We start from the raw sequence: 10,038 nt of genomic DNA, 5'->3' as shown, positions 1-10,038 counted from the left end.
CAAGTAAAAATAGATAAGTGCCCATTAACTTTTTTTTTTTAAGATTTCGTTTGATAATTTATTTTAAATGTGATTGGATGGTAAGTGACTCTACTGAGATTATTGGGATGTTTATGGGTTAAAACTTGTTAAAATTTGGTTTTATGAGATCTTAAAACTCGAATCCAGAATTTTCTAGTACAAAAGGTGATTAAAAAAAAATGAAATGATGGACAATGGGTTTTTTCCCCAAATGGATGACTTGTTGTAAGCCATTTTAAAAAATAAAAATGATGGACAATAGGTTTTTTCTCCAAACGAATGACTTGTTGTAAGCCCATTAAAAAAAAAGAAAGAAAGATAACTAGGTATGCGGGCCGCATCAAGCCCAACCGCACATACCTGACCGTATGAAAATATGCCGAGGCAGTTCGAAAATAATAAAATTCATGAAGACAAGGCTATAATTTTACTTCTTTTTATAAAAAGTCTGTAAAGTCATGTAATTAGGTGGCATAATTAATGGGATTTGAGTGGGAGATGAGTTGTAATTGGTGGAGGATGAGTGGAGGATGAGTTGTTAGGCATATATTCCTCCTAAATTTATGACCATTATACCCTCACTCTTGCCTATAAATAGGCAATGCATTCAAGCCTATATGCACACCAAAATAGAGAGAAGAAGAAGAGAGTGAAGAGAGAGTAATCCCACAATTGTGAGGTATTTGTGATAGAGTAAGTGAGGTGTTTTCTCCTAATAATAGAGAGATTCTTAGTTGTTCTCCTATTATTCGAGAGAGGTTGTATTTCCCACATTACTTAGTGAAATCCTTCTATACTTGTTTGTGGACGTAGCCCAATTGGGTGAACCACGTAAATTCTTGTGTGTTCCATTTCTCATTTTATCCTGTCTCTTATCTTTTATCTTGTCGGGTTTGTATGCCAGCATCCTAACAAAGTCTTGATATGCTATTTTTATATTTGTAATTGATTGAGTTATTGGATTAACTCACCAATTATCAAGTCAATCCATGAATCACAAATTAAAATGAATCAATTATTTTTATTAAAACAATAATATATATATTAACTTGATTGAGTCTTAAATGGATTTGAGTAACTTTTTTTTTTAATCCATCCGTCTCTCTTTTTTATATTCAAATAAAGAATGACTGGTAGTGTGACACCAAGTTCCAGTATTTTTTCAAGAAAAGTGAGAAGTTTCTACCTTTTAAAATTCTTCATTTTGAAGTCGTACATGTTGTTTGTATTGTAATTAAATCACATTATAATATTGATGTTAAGCGCTTGCCTATCAATCAAGCAACTTTCAAACTAAAATCTCTACTAGATGATTCACAGGATTTAGAAGCTTTTCTATTCATTTAATTTATGTATTTGGATTACGGTGCTTCCGATTACTACATGAATATATTGTATAGTTCATCCACCATTGACAAAACTGAAATTGGAGAACTACTACTTCAGTGTGGTCCCTAGAAAGGGTTGATGAAATGATAAAAATAATGATGATGCGTGCAAATTTGCTTTCTCCTTTATTGCTTGTGTCCTGATGATTCAAACTTATGTTTGTTATGTTTATACAGATGGTTTTTCGTTTAACTTGCCAATGGAGACTGCTGGGGCCTAAGCTGTGAATCATGCCACTGAAGCTGATTGAAATGGTGATATTTCATTTCAATGGCCCATGGTACAATGTTAATTGTGAAAACATCTCGTTCTCATGCATGTTAATCTGTAGAATGTTCTATTATGATACCTCATAACATATACCGTTGACTAATGGCATTTTGACTAGTCTGTTTTAATGTTGAAGCTAATCGTTTAACAATTAGGAGTTTGGGATGGTAGTGACTAGTGCCATAGATGAGATGAAACTCTGTTAGACTGAATTATTTCTTTTGATCAAACTGGACATAGTCATCATCTCCAGCATCATCCAACGAGTTTGCCGTACCACTAAACTTTAGCAGATGGCTAATCTATTGGAAACGTGTTTGTAAATTTCAGTTGGTTTTACCAGTCTCTTCGTACTATTGGTGGTTCAGAGTCTAAGAGTTCAAATATAGAAGTAGAAAGGTTGGAAAACATGGAACCCTGTTGGTTTGCACTTTCATACTAACCTTAGGCTCCATCTACGTCGTTTCTTTGTGTCTGCGTGTATGCATGGGTGATGAATACGCCACAAAACAGTTTCATTTCATTATAGTTGTAGTAGTTCCCTAGATTTTGGCAGGCTTAGAAACTTCTATGCGTCTCATAATTAACCCGGTTTGCTGTAACAAGGCCCTATCAACCCCTACTACATATAAAAAATGTAGGCAAGCCCATTACTGATGATATTTCATATTGGAATTATAGGACACAGAAATACCCATATCTGCTCAGGATTGAACTAGCCTCTCAATGCATCAATTATTTTTGGGGATGCTTAGGCTGCTAGGCAATTTTCCCTGTGCAGTTGTTGAGTGTTTCAGGAATGGTTTTATATTAACACACCTTTTAAAATGAAAACCTTTAGTTGTGAAATATGCATGAACTTTTCACTACTACGTGTTGTAAATCTTAATTTAATTAGAAGAATAAAATTCATATTAAAGAAGTTGAAGCTTTTGGATAAGACTGTAGGAAGGATTTTGTTTTTTTTCTCAACGGTTTTCCTCGCTTGCCGCCGAGGCTTTGTTCTTTTTTTTCTTTGTTGCCATTGTCGTGTGTACATATTGTTTTCTTCATGAATTCCCTAGCAGATTTTTTTCTCAACATGAGAAATTTGGGGCTTAAGACTTATTCCACCAACGTGTAAATGCTAAGACGAGTTCACGAGAAACAGAGTTAAATATGGCGTCTGGATTCAATGCGTCAAAATTCTAATTCAACCGACCACTTCAAAGGTGGGCAGAGAAGGGTTCCTGATGGCGATTTTTAGCATCTTTTCTTGTGCTAAAGGAAACCAAGGCTGCCAGCTCCACTCTCTTTCTCAATGCGTCACTTTTGTTTTTTCCTCTTCCGGGAATACAACAAGGGCATCAATTCTGTCAAAAAGTCGCCAAAATTTTTAATCTTCAGTTTTTGTACAATTCTATTGAAATCATCATGCTTTAGGCAAAAAAATATCTCATTAGGTCGAACGAGAATCATTCTAATTTCACAAAAAAGACACTTTACAGGGAATCAAGAACAAATCTAAAGGAGTACATGAAAATACTGTTTATACACACACAAGTCATTATGAATTCGCACTGGTTTTTTATCCTCGGAATTTTTAGTATTTAATTGTTATTTTTGTTCATGTAGTCCTTCGATATTAATCCTTTGATAGTATTCCCGTTCACTCTTAAGAAACTGTTTGTCGGGCTTTTAGCAATGGAAAGCACTGTTATGCAGGCAATTCACGAAGAAGAGGCTGTAGCAGCGTGGACTTTCCTCAGTTCCGTCCGAGCAAGTTATCCATCATATCTTGTCCTTATTACCAACAAAGGAAGCTGCAAGGACATAATTCTTGCAAAGGAGATGAGAGGCTATCTGGCAAATACAATAATCTAAAATACTCTCCTATCTATAATGGTGTGTCCAAGAGGAAAAATGGAATCCTAATGCAATTGACAAATGCAATGTTGATAGCGTCAAGTGCTCCTTCAAATCTTTGAGGTGAAGTAATTTTGATTGCATATATACGTACCATGTGCCACAAAATGACACCATTTAAATTATGAAAGGATTATAATTTAGGGATGTTTAGTCTATCTGAGGTTAACCGATTTTAAAATACCTAAACTAGATATCATAGTTGTGACACTTGTGTTTTTTTTAATTTGGGTTATGCATTCCACAATATATAAAACCTATAAAATTTATTGAAAACGATGAGATTATTTAGTGAGATAATTTTAATTAGTTCGTAATTTAAAAATTGACAAAATAGATATTAAAACTATGGTTCTAAAAGAAGAAATTTATATATAGACATTGAAAACGATGAGATTATTTAGTGAGATAATTTTAATTAGTTCGTAATTTAAAAATTGACAAAATAGATATTAAAACTATGGTTCTAAAAGAAGAAATTTATATGAATCAACATGACGGCAATATAAAACATGGCCAAGATACCAAAGTGTGCAAACAGACTATATCCCTATATAGTTTAAAAGAAAAACCTCTTAAACACTAACATGAAAAGTTTTACCCTTACATGATTAATAATGTCTAGAAATCAACATGACGACAATATAATGTCTACAAGACAAATGAATATGACAATTAGTGCATTTATTATAATACTCTGAAAAATATTAAGGAAACATAGTTTCTTGTGATTCTAATATCCATTTATTAACTATTGAGAAAGATGATGACACTATAGTAAATAGCATTGATAAGGCATTGAGAGATGAATGAAATACTTGCTTGCTTTTTAGAAGTTAATCTTCTAAAATAATAACTTGTGGAATTTAAGATATATGCTAAATTGAAAAATTCAATTCTTAATCACTTTATTATTGAAGGACAAAATCTGAAAAAAATTAATTCAAAAAACTTATCAAAGCAGAAAAATAACAATAAAAGGAATGGAGACTAAGCCCAATAGGGGAAAAAAAATAAAGGAGGATGAAACCATAAAAAAATTAATTTTATAAATTATCCTAAATAAAAAAATAATAAAAAAATAAAGATCAAATATAAAAGATGAAAAAATTGAAGGAGAATGAAATTAAAAATAATTCCCAATTTGAAATAATTGTTTCAAATAAAAAAATTATAATTAAAAGATCTTGGACTTAATCTAAAAGGAAAATAAATTGAAGAGATGTTGTAAATTGTTTATAGGGCCACAACAAAAATTGAGATGAAGAAGAAAGAAATGAAGAAAAAAAAAAATCAAATCAGGGCCAAACTAAACTAAATCACCATGCACACACTATCTAGAAAGGACGAGGATACTAAAAGAAATCAAATGACATGGATGAAGAATGGTTTCGACAACTAGAGTTAGCTGAATATTTGGCTAAAGGCGACTTTTTCATTTATTTTATTTATTAAATTACCACATTTCTTCCAAGATTAAATATAATTATTACAAAAAACCTTTATAAAATTATAGAAAAACCAGTAAAGGCATGCTAAAAGAATTTTGATTCCAAGAGAAATTTAACTATTATATTGTTATTTAATATTAGAGAATAATATAAATCATATCTTGGAACCTCACCTAACAACTTAAGCTTTTGGGTTGAGATGATTATTAGATATAGTATCAAAGTTTTAATTACCAAGTAGTCACGAGATTGAGTCTCACCATCTTCATTTATTTGATAAAAAATTAAACATAAGGTAGTGTGAGTTTATGCAAGTTTCAAGCCCAAAGAACTTTCATTTTAAGAGATGTGTTAAAAAATAATATAAATCATATCTTAAAATCTCACCTAATAACTTAATCTTTTGAGTTGAGATGATTATTTGAGATTTAAAAAGTAAAAAACTAATTTTTTTTTCCTAGACCATAATGAAAAATCCAAGTACCATTTAATAATTTTGAAATGGAAAATGTATTTTGCCCCAAGGCTAGTGAAACCATTTTTTCCATGATGAACAAAGGCGTAACTTCACTGTTTCAATTCACAACGAATCACGTGTTTGCTAAATAGTTTTACCATACAGATTAGGGTTTTTTTTTTTAATTCACCGTAGATCACATATATCGATTGGCTATGGTGCCGATCAAGCTAGCAGGCTTTGATGGGTGACGTGTTGCTGAGGTGCCATATAAAAGGCTTTTCTTGTAGCTTACGTGAAACCTAACAAACCAACATGCAATTCTCTTTGTGTTTCAACGTTAATTATTCACGTTTCTAACCCAAGATTTTGAGGGCAAAGTCTTGGAAGTCACCTTGGCCAAAATTCCAGACACGCAGTGGCCTTCAAATTAGATTAATGGCAACGTACGACTTGGACTTTGAGATTGTCTTAGTTCTCAGTTTTCCACAAATTCGAAGAATTCTCGTGAGGATTCACGGGGCGGGCGGACCTAGCTTAAGCTGCAGGTGCCATGAAACCTCCAAACCTCACAAGATTCTCTACCCTTTAGTTTAATACATCTTGCCATGGCATTAATCCCCAAACCATCTCAGTCAACCCATGCCCCCCAACCTAGAAATTCTAGTTCCCACCCTTGTATGATTATTATATATAAACACACACACACACACACACCTATGTTCTCATCGAATGTGTATTACAAGAACAATGGCTTCAAAGAAATTTTTGTGTTTTTGGAACGCTTTCTTGATTGTTATACTTCTTTTCTCTTCTGCAATGGGATCAAGGGATCTGTCAGAGATTGCCAGGCCTCGTATGATTCGTAAGTCGCACCTGCGCGCATTCTTAATTTCTTGGTTCTTCAGAATGTTGCGAGTTTTTAATTCTATAATAGAAGCTAAATCGAAAGATGAGTTTATTTGAACATCTTGCATCTTCATAACAATTCTGAATAGAGATATTTAATTAGCTTAATCATCAAAGAAAAAGAAAAGAAAAGGGATATTTAGCTAATTACCTTTTAAAAGAGGACCAGAGAAAATCTTTTCTTTTTATAAGGATTAATTCTTCAGAATGGTCACTTAATTCATATGATTCCAACAGTGTGCTTAGGTTATTCATACGGCATTTAAGCCCAGATGACTCTATGTAATCTACTTCCACATATTAGGGCTAACTAAATTTCTTAAGTGCCCGAAGGCATAAACGCAAGCATACCAGTACCATATATTATCTCTGTTATAAACTCTTCTTTTGCCTTACTTACTCCATTGTTATTTGTTTGAAAAATAAATTATGTATCTCTGAGGTCCTCAAAGGAAATGAACTATGTTATTGCATAATTAATTTCTTTGTGTTCATGTAGTTGATGAGAAGGCTACTAGCACTCAAAGGGGTCCTGCATTGGACGGCCATTATAGGGTTGCTCCCCGCAACGGCTAATTAGCTGAATTTCATGACATCTTTTATTGCGTACACAATAACGGAAATATTTAATAGTTTAATATTGTAATATATGCATCTACAGTCAATAAATTTCTGTACGCATTAGTAAGCGTTGCTACCTTGCTATCCTGATTTTTGCCTGGCGTTATGGTGAAGCGTGGAGGCTGATATCAAAAGTTCGTGCTGCTGAAAGTTACTGTTACTATTAGCTGTACCTTTGATTAAGTTGTACTCATTTTGGATAGCCTTACATCTTCTTGTAGCTGGCAAGAGAGAAATAAAGGAGACGAAGATAAAGTATCTTTTATTTTATTATGAAGAGTTTCAATAGATTTCTGTAATTCCATATAAGATTTATCACTGAAAATATCGATATACGTGAGAACACTTTACATGCCAACTTCTTAGAAATTAGCCTTCACATTCTCAATCGATGCTAGCTTATCACGAAATTGAAAAAACAAGAATGCCACCGTATATTAATAACGACAGTCGCCTCTAGCAGTAGCACCATCAACAATCAGCGCTAGCAAAGGCACCATCAATAGCCATCAGCAACACCATCACCACCGCCACCTCCACCACCAACCTCCTCCCCCTTGCATCCTCACAGCACTGCTTTCCTACCATCAAATTTAATACTCTCTCCTAATTAAGAAACCCCATGAATGAAAATCGGAAACACAAACAAATGAGGTGGTCGTCTCTCTCTCTCACTCGTATTGTTGCAAGAGCAAAATAGAAGAAAATAAAATAAAAATTTACGAAGAATAGAGGCTGAGTCTTGCCACTTTGAACATATTAGTTGAGATTGGAAATTTAGTAATGGCCTCTTTTACTAGCTCTTCCACTCAACTCTTGGAAAAGGTAGTTTTTGTGATTCACTTCTAAAAAAATAAATTTTAAAAAATTATTTTTAATTATAATTGTTTTGATTAAAATACGTGTTTGATTTAAATTATGATTTAACAAAAAATATGTCCAAAATATTTAGTTAAAATAATTGGTGAAATTGATATTGATAATAAAATGATCTAAAAAAACATGTATTAATTTTTTATTTTACAATATATTAATGTGCATTTCATTATTAATATATTGTAAACAAGACTAATTTTATTGTCCTATTAAACTTCTCAAACATAATCCATATAAGAATACCTCTGGTTTCTATAAAGTTGTGAACATGGAATTATATAAATTAAAAAAATTCATAGGAGGGATTAAATTATGTAAATAATTGTTGAGAATTAAAACATTTATATATTTTTATCAGATGCAAAAACTTGGGTCTCATCAAATTTTTAATTTATGCAAAAATTAGCTAGCATTGATTTTTTGATTAGTTCAAATAAAAATAAGGTTATTTTGGTCTTATGAATAATAAATTCAATAATATAAATACAATTTAATGAAAAGCAGAGGAAAAACATAACAAAAATATTTAGAAGGAGCTTCTCAAAAACTGAATTCAAAACTCATGGTTAAATAGTAAAACAAATGCTAAATCATAGCGAAACGGGCTCAAAATCAAATTGAAAAGAAAGAGAGAATTAAGTTTGAGAAATTCAAAGAAAAGGAAAGGACAAAGCGACAATTAAAAAATTAAGTTTAGTTGAATATTCAAATCAAAGAAAATGAAAATTAAATCCATACCTTCTCTCAATCCCAATCAATTAATTAAATCGAAGCTCTAAATTAATATTATCACTCTCATTGTATATGCTTCACTACAATCTTTCCCCCTCAAATTACATGATGGTCTGCAATTTATATTTATATTTATATTTATACAGCTATATATTTTCATCCCTTCTTTACTGCTTTTCGTACAATGGTAATTAGTATTCTTATAGAAAAACAAAACCTTAAATATCTATATATCACCAAAATTCTTTATATCCACTGAACTTGCATTTGTTTTATAATACAAAGTAATTATCACCTTCTCATTTGTTAAGTCTTAAATAAATATATGTGAAACCTACTTCTATTTGTATTTATTATAAGTTAGTTTCTTTCTCTCACAAGTTAAGCACTGGTTATATCCTGTTTAGTTGTCCAGTAAATTTATTTTTAGATTATATTTTTTTAGAGTTTTTTTCTTTAAATATTTCTAATAAAATTTTAATTTTTTTACTTCACTTCATATTAATATTTTTAGAGATGTTTTAATATGAAAAATAAAATTTAAAAATAAAATAATTATTATTTTAATATATTTTTAAATAAAAAATATTTTAAAATACAACCTCCTAATTCTGAACCGCCTCTAAAGTCCTTTTAAGTGGCGTAAAGCAATTTTTGGATGCCCACATAGTTGGCATTGAATTTGTCAAATGGGTTGGCTGGTCAAACTCTTTGTCGTAGCCCTCCAAGATTCAGGGCTGCTACTTGCCATAGGCGAGGAGCTAAACACGGCAGCCTTTGTTACAATGGCCCGAGGAAGTTTTGTTTCTCTGGCAATTTTAATTGACTGGGTATTATTGCTGCTATTTTACAGCAAAGCAAGTTTAGCTTCAAATGCAGAAGTCGAGGCCTTGCTCAGATGGAAAGATAGTCTTGGAAACCAATCCATTCTCCAGTCGTGGGACGCCCCAGCAAATGCCAATTCAAGTACCCTTAGTCCATGCCAGTGGCGTGGAATAACTTGAGATAACGCAGGAAATGTAACTCAAATAAAATAAATCTTCCAAACGTGGGCTTGACAGGTACCCTGCAATACTTGGATTTCTCTTCTTTAACAAATCTTCTTCGACTTGATCTTAGAGAAAATCAACTTACAGGAACCATTCCATCTAGCATTGGAACTCTTTACAAACTCCAATATCTTGATCTTGCCACAAATTTTCTTTATGGTACTCTACCTCTTTCTCTTGCTAATCTTACTCAGGCTTATGAGCTCGACTTTTCCCGAAACAACATCACTGGCGTAATAGACCCACGGCTATTCCCTGATGGGTCAGCCGCGAACAAAACTGGCCTTGTTAGCCTAAAAAACTTCCTCCTTCAAACTACTGGGCTTGGAGGTCGAATTCCTGAAGAAATAGGAAATTG

The 10,038-nt window shown here is 32.3% G+C and overlaps 1 protein-coding gene and 1 long non-coding RNA gene across 2 annotated transcripts in view; both read left to right on the top strand.

Annotated features, from left to right (window-relative positions):
- Positions 1-1,972, top strand: part of LOC105115596 (structural maintenance of chromosomes protein 2-1-like) — a 24,940-nt gene extending 22,968 nt beyond the window's left edge. The window contains exons 21-22 of the mRNA XM_011012536.1: positions 1,155-1,192; positions 1,587-1,972. The gene's annotated coding sequence lies outside the window, so the exon portion shown is untranslated. The remainder of the gene's footprint in view (positions 1-1,154; positions 1,193-1,586) is intronic.
- Positions 1,973-6,209: 4,237 nt separating this feature from the next.
- LOC105115597 (uncharacterized) lies at positions 6,210-7,350 on the top strand. Its single transcript, XR_840366.1, has 2 exons — positions 6,210-6,358; positions 6,902-7,350. It is a non-coding gene; the product is annotated as an uncharacterized LOC105115597 (long non-coding RNA).
- Positions 7,351-10,038: the final 2,688 nt, after the last annotated feature.

The sequence above is a fragment of the Populus euphratica genome, unplaced genomic scaffold (genome assembly GCF_000495115.2).
Source record: "Populus euphratica unplaced genomic scaffold, PopEup_1.0 scaffold734.1, whole genome shotgun sequence".
Taxonomy (NCBI): domain Eukaryota; kingdom Viridiplantae; phylum Streptophyta; class Magnoliopsida; order Malpighiales; family Salicaceae; genus Populus; species Populus euphratica.
This window is presented reverse-complemented; position numbering and strand designations above follow the sequence as displayed.